Here is a 10,173-nt window from a genome sequence, read left to right as displayed (position 1 = left end):
CGTACGCGTGGGTCGCGAATTTTTCTTAATGACGTGTGAGCGTCAAGCACACGTCCGCGTGTCCTGGGTTTTGTGCAATTCGCGTGAAGTTAGTCGCGCGCACGCACAACTCTCTGTTCACGTGGCTTGGTCACCAATATTTTTATACGACGCGTGCGCGTCATGCACGCGCACGCGTGGATGAACATTTGTGCAAATGACGCGCATGCGTCAGAGACACGTACGCATGGTCAATTTTGTGCGTCTTGAACACTTCCAGCCCCAAACCAGCACAACTCTCTGCCCAAACACATATTTACGTCAAATTTCAAGGTCACGCGTACGCATCACTGACGCGCACGCGTGGAAGGCAAAAAGTGCAAACGACGCGCACGCGTGGGTTACGCGTATGCGTGATGCGGCTTGTGCTTCCAGCATGCTTCCAGCTCTACTCCCGCTCAACTCTCTGTCAATTTTTATTTTTCACGCACATGCATATGACGCGTACGCGTCAGTGACACTTGCGCATCATGTGCTCATTCTCTCTTTTTTTTTTGAATTATCCGGTTCCTGTTGAAATTATCGGGTTACCTCCCGACAAGCGCTTCTTTAACGTCACTAGCTAGACGGTCAGTTCTTCTAGTTCAGCAGATGAGTGGACCTCTGGCGATCAATATCGCCTCCAAGATAGTGCTTCAACCTCTGGCCATTCACTATAAATTTTCTGTCATAATTCTCTTCCTGTATTTCTGCATGACCATATGGTGAAGCTCTAGCAACCACAAACGGTCCTAACCATCGAGATTTCAGCTTCCCGGAAAAGAATTTGAGCCTTGAATTATATAGAAGCACTCTTTATCCTGGCTCAAAGACTCTGATGGCAATCTTCTTGTCATGCAGTAGCTTGGTTCTCTCCTTATAGAGCTTGGCATTCTTATAGGCTGAATATCTGAATTTATCAAGCTCATTCAACTGAAGCATTCGCTTGATTCCTGCAGCTTCTGAATCAAGATTTAGATATCGGATTGCCCAGTAAGCTTTATGCTCCAACTCAACTGGCAAGTGACAGGCTCTGCCATAGACTAACTGATAAGGGGACATGCCAATGGGAGTCTTGTATGTTGTCTGGTATGCCCAGAGAGCATCATCAAGCTTCCTAGACCAGTCCTTTCTTGAAACACTGACAGTCTTTTCTAGAATCCTCTTAAGTTCCCTATTGGAAACTTCAACCTGTTCACTTGTCTGAGGGTGATAGGGGGTTGCCACTTTATGATGGACTCCATATCTCTGCAGAAGAGAGTCCAGCTGTCTGTTACAGAAGTGGCTTCCACCATCACTAATGAGTGTCATTGGAACACCAAACCGGATAAAGATATATCTCTAAAGGAAGCTCATTACCACCTTGGTATCATTGGTGGGTAGAGCCACAGCTTCCACCCACTTGGACACATAATCAACTGCCACTATAAAATAGTTGTTTGAATGTGAGGGTGGGAAAGGTCCCATGAAATCAATACCCCACACGTCAAACAACTCAACCTCAAGGATCCCCTGCTGTGGCATTTCATGGTTGGCAGGGAGATTTGTGGCTTTTTAACATCTGTTACAGTGTTTCACAAATACTCTTGAGTCTCTGAAGAGAGTTGGCCAGTAAAACCCGCTCTGAAGGACCTTTGTAGCTGTCCTTTCACCACCAAAGTGGCCTCCATACTTAGAACCATGACAGTGCTAAAGAATCTGTTGTTTTTCTTCATCTGGGACACATCTCCGGATGATTCCATCTGAACACCTTTTAAAAAGGTATGGTTCCTCCTAAATGTAGTACTTTGCATCAGTCAATAGCTTCTTCACTTGTTGCCTACTATACTCCCTTGGGGTAAAAATCATGGCCTTATAATTTGCAATGTCTGCAAACCATGAAGCCTGTTGAATGAGGAACAATTGCTCATCCGGAAATGTCTCAGTCACAGCTGTGGGTGGTTGTACTTCTGCTTCAGGCTCAATTTTGGAAAGATGGTCAGCTACTTGATTCTCTGACCCTTTCCTGTCTTTTATCTCAATATCAAACTCCTGAAGGAGTAACACCCATCTGATTGATCTTGGTTTAGAATCCTGTTTGGTTTGAAGGTACTTCAAAGCAGCATGATCAGTATAAATAATAACCTTAGAACCAAGTAAATAGGACTTAAAACTTATCAACAGCATACACAACAGCTAATAATTCCTTTTCTGTAGTTGTGTAATTCTTTTGGGCATCATTTAATATATGACTACCATAGTACATGACATGTACAAGCTTACCATGCCTCTGTCCTAAAACAGCTCCTATAGCAAAGTCACTAGCATCACACATTAATTCAAATGGTAGATCCCAGTTAGGGGGAGCTATAATGGGAGCAGAGGTAAGGTTTGCTATCAGAGTTTCAAAAGCATGCAAACAATCAGAATCAAAGACAAAAGGAACATCAGCAACCAACATGTTGCTTAGAGGTTTAGCAATTTTAGAAAAATTCTTTATAAATCTTCTATAAAATCCTGCATGACCCAAGAAACTCCTGACTGCCTTAACACTAGTTGGTGGTGGTAATTTTTCAATTACCTCCACCTTTTTTCTATCAACCTCAATTCCCTTACTTGAAATCCAGTGGCCAAGAACAATACCTTCTATAACCATAAAATGACATTTTTTTCAATTTAAAACAAGGTTTGATTCTTGACACCGTTTCAAGATAAGAGATAAATGCTTAAGGCAGGATTCAAAAGAATTACCAAAAATAGAAAAGTCATCCATAAATACCTCAATAAATTTTTCAACCATATCAAAAAAAATTGAAAGCATACACCTCTGAAAAGTTGCTGGAGTATTGCAAAGTCCAAAAGGCATTCTTCTGTAGGCAAATACTCCAAAGGGGCATGTGAATGTTGTCTTCTCTTGATCTTGAGTGTCCACTGCAATTTGATTATATCTAGAATATCCATCTAGAAAACAATAAAATGCATGACCAGCTAACCTCTCAAGCATCTGATCAATGAAAGATAGGGAAAATGATCCTTCCTTGTAGTAGTGTTGAGCCTCCTGTAGTCTATACACATCCTCCAACCTGTGACTGTTCTTATGGGAATAAGCTCATCCTTTTCATTCTTGATCACTGTCATCCCTCCTTTCTTGGGAACTACCTGCACGGAACATACCCAAGGACAGTCAAAAATGGGGTAAATAATTCATGCTTCCCACAGTTTTATTACCTCTTTTTGGACCACCTCTTTCATGGTTGGATTGAGTCTCCTTTGTGGTTGCACAACTTGTTTAGCATCATCTTCAAGGAGGATCTTATGCATACACTTGGTTGGACTAATCCCCTTCAAGTCACTAATGGTCCACCCAAGAGCTGTTTTATGGCTCTTGAGCACTGAAATAAGCTCCTCTTCCTCTTCAGGCTTCAGGGAAGAGCTAATAATCACTAGCTATGAGTCATTCTCACCCAAGAACACATATTTCAGAGAAGGAGGTAAGGATTTGAGCTCAAGCTTGGGGGCTTCAACCTCTGCTTTAGGCGTGTGAACCATAGCCTTCTGGGGTGGTGAATTATCAATTTCAACTAATTCATACTCAGAGATAGGATCCAGAATGTCATCAAGCACCTTAGCTTTCAGTACCTCTTAAACAAGTTGTTCAATAACATCTATTTTCATACACCCTTCAAAATCATTAGGGTGCTTGAGAGCTTTAAGAACATGAAGGACCACCTGTTCTTCATTGACCCTCAGGATCAATTCACCATTTTGTACATCAATCAGAACTCTACCTGTAGCTAAAAAGGGTCTACCAAGTATAATAGAAGATTTTACCTCCTCTTCCATGTCTAATATAACAAAATCAACATGAAAGATGAATGGTCCTACTTTAACAAGTAAATTCTCAACAACACCCGCAGGTAATTTAATAGAAAGATCAGCAAGTTGAAGAGAAATACGAGTGGGTTTTACCTCCTCAATTTGAAGCCTTTTCATCACTGCAAGTGGCATGAGATTGATGCTAGCTCCAAGGTCACATAAAACTCTCTGAATGGTGACATCTCCAATGGTGCAAGAAATTACAAAGCTCCCTGGATCTGGCATCTTCTCAAAAAGGTTGTGTTGAATAATGGTACTGCATTCCTTGGTTAACACCACTGTTTCTTGTTCCTTCCAATTCCTTTTGTGGGTCAACAGTTCTTTCATAAATTTAGCATAAAAAGGAATTTTCTCAAGAGCCTCTGCAAAGGGAATGTTGATCTGTAGCTTCTTGAAGACATCTAAAAATTTAGAGAACTGCTTTTCTTTGGAAGCTGAAGTCTCTGAGGATATGGAATTTTTGGCTTGTATTCAGGAGCCCTTGGCAATGTAGGATATGTGTCTAGAGAGTCAGGGAATGGGTTGTCTGCACGCTTTGGAGGGGCGTGCTCCACTTCTTCCTTTTTCTCCTATGGAGCTTTTTTTTCAACTGGTTCTTCATTGGCCCTTGTCTCAGAGCCAGCTGTTTTACCACTTCTCAATTGAATAACCTTGCAGTCTTCTCTTGGGTTCACCACTGTCTCACCTGGAAATATACTTGCAGACCTCTCAAGTATTTGCTTGCTCAGCTGGCCCATTTGCACTTCTAAGTTTCTAATGGAGGCTCTGGTTTCCTGCATAAAACTCCTCATCATCTCCCAATTAGAATCTTCCTTGGATTTAGAGTTAGCCTGCTGAGGCTGAGATTGACGGTTATTGTAATTTTTCTGTTGGAAGCTGCCCTGAGAATTATTGTTGAAATTCTGAGGTCTCTGAGGTTGGTCTCTCCATCCAAAATTTGGGTAATTTCTCCATCCTTGATTGTATGTCTGAGAATAGGGGTCATTATTGGGATTTCTAAAACCACTCCCCATGTATTTGACCTGTTTGGAAGAGGATTGAGCATAATCATAGTTATCATTTTGTACTAAATTTCCTGCCATGTCATAGGAGACCTCTTGAGGTAGATTTTGGGTGTTGATAGCTGAAACTTGCTTGCCACCCATGTGTTAAGTAAGTAGACTTATTTGCTGAGACATAAGCTTGTTCTGAGCAAGAATAGCATTAAGAGCTTCTACTTCTATGACACTCTTCCTCTGAGGAGCCTCAGAGTTCACATGATTTCTGTTAGATGAGTATAAATATTGGTTGCTACCAACCAATTCAACAAGCTCAATAGTCTCCTCCGGTGTCTTCTTCTTGTGCAACGAACCTCCTGCAGAAATGTCTAAGCACATCTTGGACATTTCACCCAAGCCTTCATAAAAGATATCTAGTTGAGTCCATTTGGAGAACATGTCCGGAGGGCATTGCCTAGTCAGTAGCTTGTATTGTAAGGCCCACATCGGTTGGGGAGGAGAACGAAGCATGCCTTATAAGGGTGTGGATACCTCTCCTAGCATGACGCGTTTTGACGAGTGAGTGTGGGGGGCTTCGGCTAGCATCCCTATTGTTAAAGGCAAAACCGTGAGGTCTTGTGTGCCAAAGCGGACAATATCGTGCTAGCGGGTGGTCTGGGCTGTTATATGAATATCTCCCAAGCTGAGTTTCACCATCCTTCTGTCTAAAGGTCTGAACTTTCACCCTAAGCTTAGTCAGCTTCTTTGGTGGGAAAAATTTAGTGAGAAACTCAGTAACCATCTTGTTCCAAGTATCCAAACTCTCCTTAGGTTGAGAATCTAGCCATAGCTTTGCTCCATCCCTCAGAGCAAACGGGAAGAGCATGAGTTTGTACACCTCTGGGTTTACTCCATTTGTCTTCACAGTATCACAGATTTGAAGGAAATTAGAAATAAACTGATTTGGGTCTTCGTGGGGAAGACCATGATACTGGCAGTTTTGTTGCACCAGGGTGACCAGTTGTGGCTTCAACTCAATATTGTTCGCAGCTATAGGAGGCACCACAATACTTTTTCCATACAGATCTGCAGTAGGAGCAGAGTAAGAGCCAAGTACTCTTCTTTGTTGCTCATTCCCATTCAGATTTGCCACATTGGAATTAGCGGCATCATTAGGATCCATAATGGATTCTGCAACCTTGTAAAGTCTTGCTTGTTGTAAACGTCGCCTGAAGGTCCTTTCAGGTTCAGGATCAAAGTCTAAGAGATGTTCTTTGTCTCTGTTCCTGCGCATAAACAAATAGAAGACAAGAAAATATGGAACTCTCTACGTCAGAGTGCAGAGAATTCCCAGTGAGGTAACCTGAACTAGGAAACACCAAACTTAATTTCAGAAATTACTAAAATTATTAGTGCTATTAAAATTTTTAATTTTTTTTTGAAAATATTTAAAACAAATTTTAAATAAAAAATGAAAAAAAATAAAACGCCTAATCTAAGCAATCAAACAACTAATAGTTGTTAATCACTATCAATCCCCGGCAACGGCGCCAAAAACTTGATGCGCTTATTTAACACCACAAACTAACCGGCAAGTACACCGGGTCGTACCAAATAATACCTCAGGTGAGTGAGGTTCGATCCCACGAGGATTGATGGATCAAGCAACAATGGTTAAATGATTTACTTAGTTAGGCAAGTAGAAAATGGTTTTGAGATATTCAAAAGGTTTAAGAAGTAACTTCAAAATATCAGAAGGCAGGCACGCAAGTAATTAAGTTGAAAATAAAATATGGGAAAAAATAGTTAAAGCTTCAGAGTTATCTATTTTTCTGGATTAACTTTTCTTATTAACTATTTTAATCATGTAGGATTTAATTTATGGCAAATTATATGTGACTAGACCCTAATTCCTTAGACCTTTCTATTCTCTTCTAAAATTCATCGACTGCCAATGCCTTGGTCAATTAATTCCAATTAGAGGGTGAAGTTCAAATTCCAGTTTATATGCCACAAAAATTCTAATTACCCAAAAATAAGAGGATTATATGTCACGTATCCTGTTAAATCCAAATAATTAAAATTTAGGAGAATATGTTTTCAAGCTGTTGTTCAAGTAAAGAGCTTTTCCAAGTTTTACAAGAACTCAAATAGAAAGAGGGTCATACTTCTATTCCACCCAAATTCATAAAATAAAGAGCGAAACAATTCTTAAATTATAAATCCATACATGAATTAAAATAGAAAAAGCAATAAAATCAATCCATACAAATAGACAGAGCTCCTAAGTTTAACAATGGAGGATTAGTTGCTCATGGTTCAGAGAGAAAAGCTAGGATTGTGATGAAATGTACAGAGTTCCAATCTGATGGCCTCCTCAGTTAACTAATGGAATCCCTTTTTATAACTAATCCTAATTAATTTAAAATCTAATTATCTAAAATTAACAATGATATCTTTTCCTAAAAATAAGATTTGAATTTAAATCAGAATAATCAACAAGTCTTCAGTTAATGGGTGGGGTCCACATGTTTTGTCCATTATGCAGCTTCTAATTTGTGTTTTCTGGGCTGAAAACTGGGTCAAAACAGCCTAGAAATCGCCCCCAGCGTTTGTCTGCGTTTTCTGCACATGGCGTATGTCACGCGTACGCGTCGATGGTCTTTTTCGCAAGTCACGCGGACGCGTCGGTCACACACATGCGTCGTTGTGCAATTCTTCAAATCACGCGTACACGTCAGTCATGCGCACGCGTCGCCCTGGAAAGCTCCAAATCACGCGCACGCGTCAGTCACGTGTACGTGTCGCTCCTCGCTGCCATCTCCTTTGATTCTTGTGCTGTAGAAACTCCACCAAATCCAGCCGAATGCTACCTAAAATAAACAAAATTGCAAAAGACTCAAAGTAGCATCCATATTGGCTAAAAGATAATTAATTCTTTATTAAACTCAATAAATTAGATGCAAATTCACTAAGAAAAGATAGAAAAGATGCTCGCGCATCATCGGTCTGTGGATGATATGCAGAGGACATCTTCAAGGAGGTTCCAGGCTGTTTGAATACTTCGGACCAAAAGGCACTCATGAATATTTTGTCGCAGTCAGAGACAATGGAGGATGAAAACCCATGGAGGCGAACAACCTCCTTAATGAACAAGAGAGCAATGTCTCTTGCTGAGAAGGGTTGTGCAAGCCGGTAGAAATGAGCATATTTGGAAAGTCGATCAACGGCTACCAAAATTGTGTCCATCCCTTTAGACCGTGGTAACCCTCCGATGAAGTCCATAGAAATGTCAGCCCATACGTTTGTAGGTATGGGAAGAGGTTGAAGTAGGCCTACCGGTTGAAGGGTGGAATGTTTATTTTTCTGACATACTTCACAATTTTTTATGAACTTCATCACATCCGACTTCATACCTTCCCAATAAAGAGTGGAGGAAATTCTCTTGTTGGTTCTAAAAAAACCCAGAATGGCCCGCCAATTTGGAGCTGTGAAACTCCATCAAAAGCTTAGGGATCCACTTGGAGGTCTTGGCAATCACCAACCACCCTTTATACATTAACTTGCCATTTATTAATTCAAATCCAGACACTGTCTCATCTCCTTGTAACAGCTTCTACATAATGGTCTTAACTTATCATCTTCCAAAATCTCGGTCTCTAGTTCCCCCCATTCAGCAACTATGGGAAAAGAAAGAGACGAGAAGTGGAACTTTCTTGAAAGAGCATCCGCAGCTCGATTTTCAGTCCCAGCCTTGTAGCGGATGTCAAAATTATACCCCAATAGCTTGGATAACCATTTTTGCTACCCTTCATCTGCAACTTTCTGGTCAATGAGGTATTTTAAAGATTTTTGGTCTGTGAATACTGTGAAATGCTGTCCGAGAAGATAGTTCCTCCATTTTTGGATGGCCAACACAATAGCAATTAATTCTCTTTCATACACGGATTTGTTTTGACCTGTTGTAGAAAGTTTTTGGCTCATGAAAGCAATGGGGCGCCCTTCTTGCATCAGAACTGCACCAACTCCCTTTCCCAATGCATCTGTCTCAATCTGGAAAGGTTTGGAGAAGCATAGGACTGCCAACACAGGTACTAAGACCATTGCTTGTTTAAGCTGCTGAAATGCACCTTCCGCCTCATCAGTCCAGTGGAAACAATCTTTCTTTAGTAGCTGGGTTAGTGGCCACACAATGCCACCATATCCTTTGACGAATCTTCGATAATATCCCGTGAGGCCAAGAAAACCACGTAAACCTTTAAGGTCCTTGGGTTGCGGCCAATCTAACATAACCTGGTGTTTTTTGGGATCGGTTGCCACACCTTTTGATGATATGATATGGCTCAAATACTCAATGCAAGATCTTTCAAAGCAGCATTTCTTTTTGTTGACCAACAATTTATTTTGTCGTAATAATTCCAATGCTTGCAGCAGATGTCCGCGAAGGTTGTCCACATCCTTGCTGTAAATTAGGATGTCATCAAAGAAAACCAATGTAAACTTGCGCAGAAAGGGTCTGAGGATGTTGTTCGTTAGTGCCTGAAAAGTAGATGGTGCGTTGCAAAGCCCAAATAGCATTACTAGAAATTCATAATGACCCTCATGCGTGCGGAAAGCAGTCTTGTGGATATCTTCCTCTTTCATCCGGATCTGATGGTATCTCGATTTCAAATAGAGTTTGGAGAAAACCGTAGCCCCCTCCAATTCCTCCAACAACTCTTTGATTACAGGAATCGGAAATTTGTTCGAAACGGTGATTTTGTTGAGCGCTCGATAATCAACACAAAATCGCCATCTGCCATCCTTTTTCTTCACAAGAATTACTGGACTAGAGAATGGACTAGTCCTCGCCCTTACCGCCGCTGCTGCCTTGTCATAGTGACTTGCTTCATCTCTTCTGGCCTCGCCACCGCTGTTGGTGACCTCTGGGATGCTCACAGCGCGCGCACTACAAGAAAATGGAACATTTGTAACAAAAAATTTGTATCAAATTTAAAATTGTTACAAATTATGTTGGCTTTCGTATCGAATTGTTGTTTTGTTACAAAATGTTATAATGTTTTGTAATAAAAAATTATATTGTTGCAAAAATTCAAAATATTTTGTAACAAAATATCTATTTGTTTCAAAAGCTCTAAATATTTTGTAATAACAAATTAATTTGTCACAAAATATAATATTTTTGTAACAAGTTATTTATTTGTCACAAAATTCAAAGATTCTTTGTAACTAATAAAAAATTTTGTTTCAACATACTAAATGTAAGACTTTGTGTAAGATCTAGAAATTTTAGAAGATCTTATTAAGAGCTCATTTAGATTTA

Source organism: Arachis stenosperma, chromosome 5 (assembly GCF_014773155.1).
Source record: "Arachis stenosperma cultivar V10309 chromosome 5, arast.V10309.gnm1.PFL2, whole genome shotgun sequence".
Classification (NCBI taxonomy): Eukaryota; Viridiplantae; Streptophyta; class Magnoliopsida; order Fabales; family Fabaceae; genus Arachis; species Arachis stenosperma.
The sequence above is the reverse complement of the archived record's forward strand: the minus strand, read 5'-3'. Positions refer to the sequence as shown.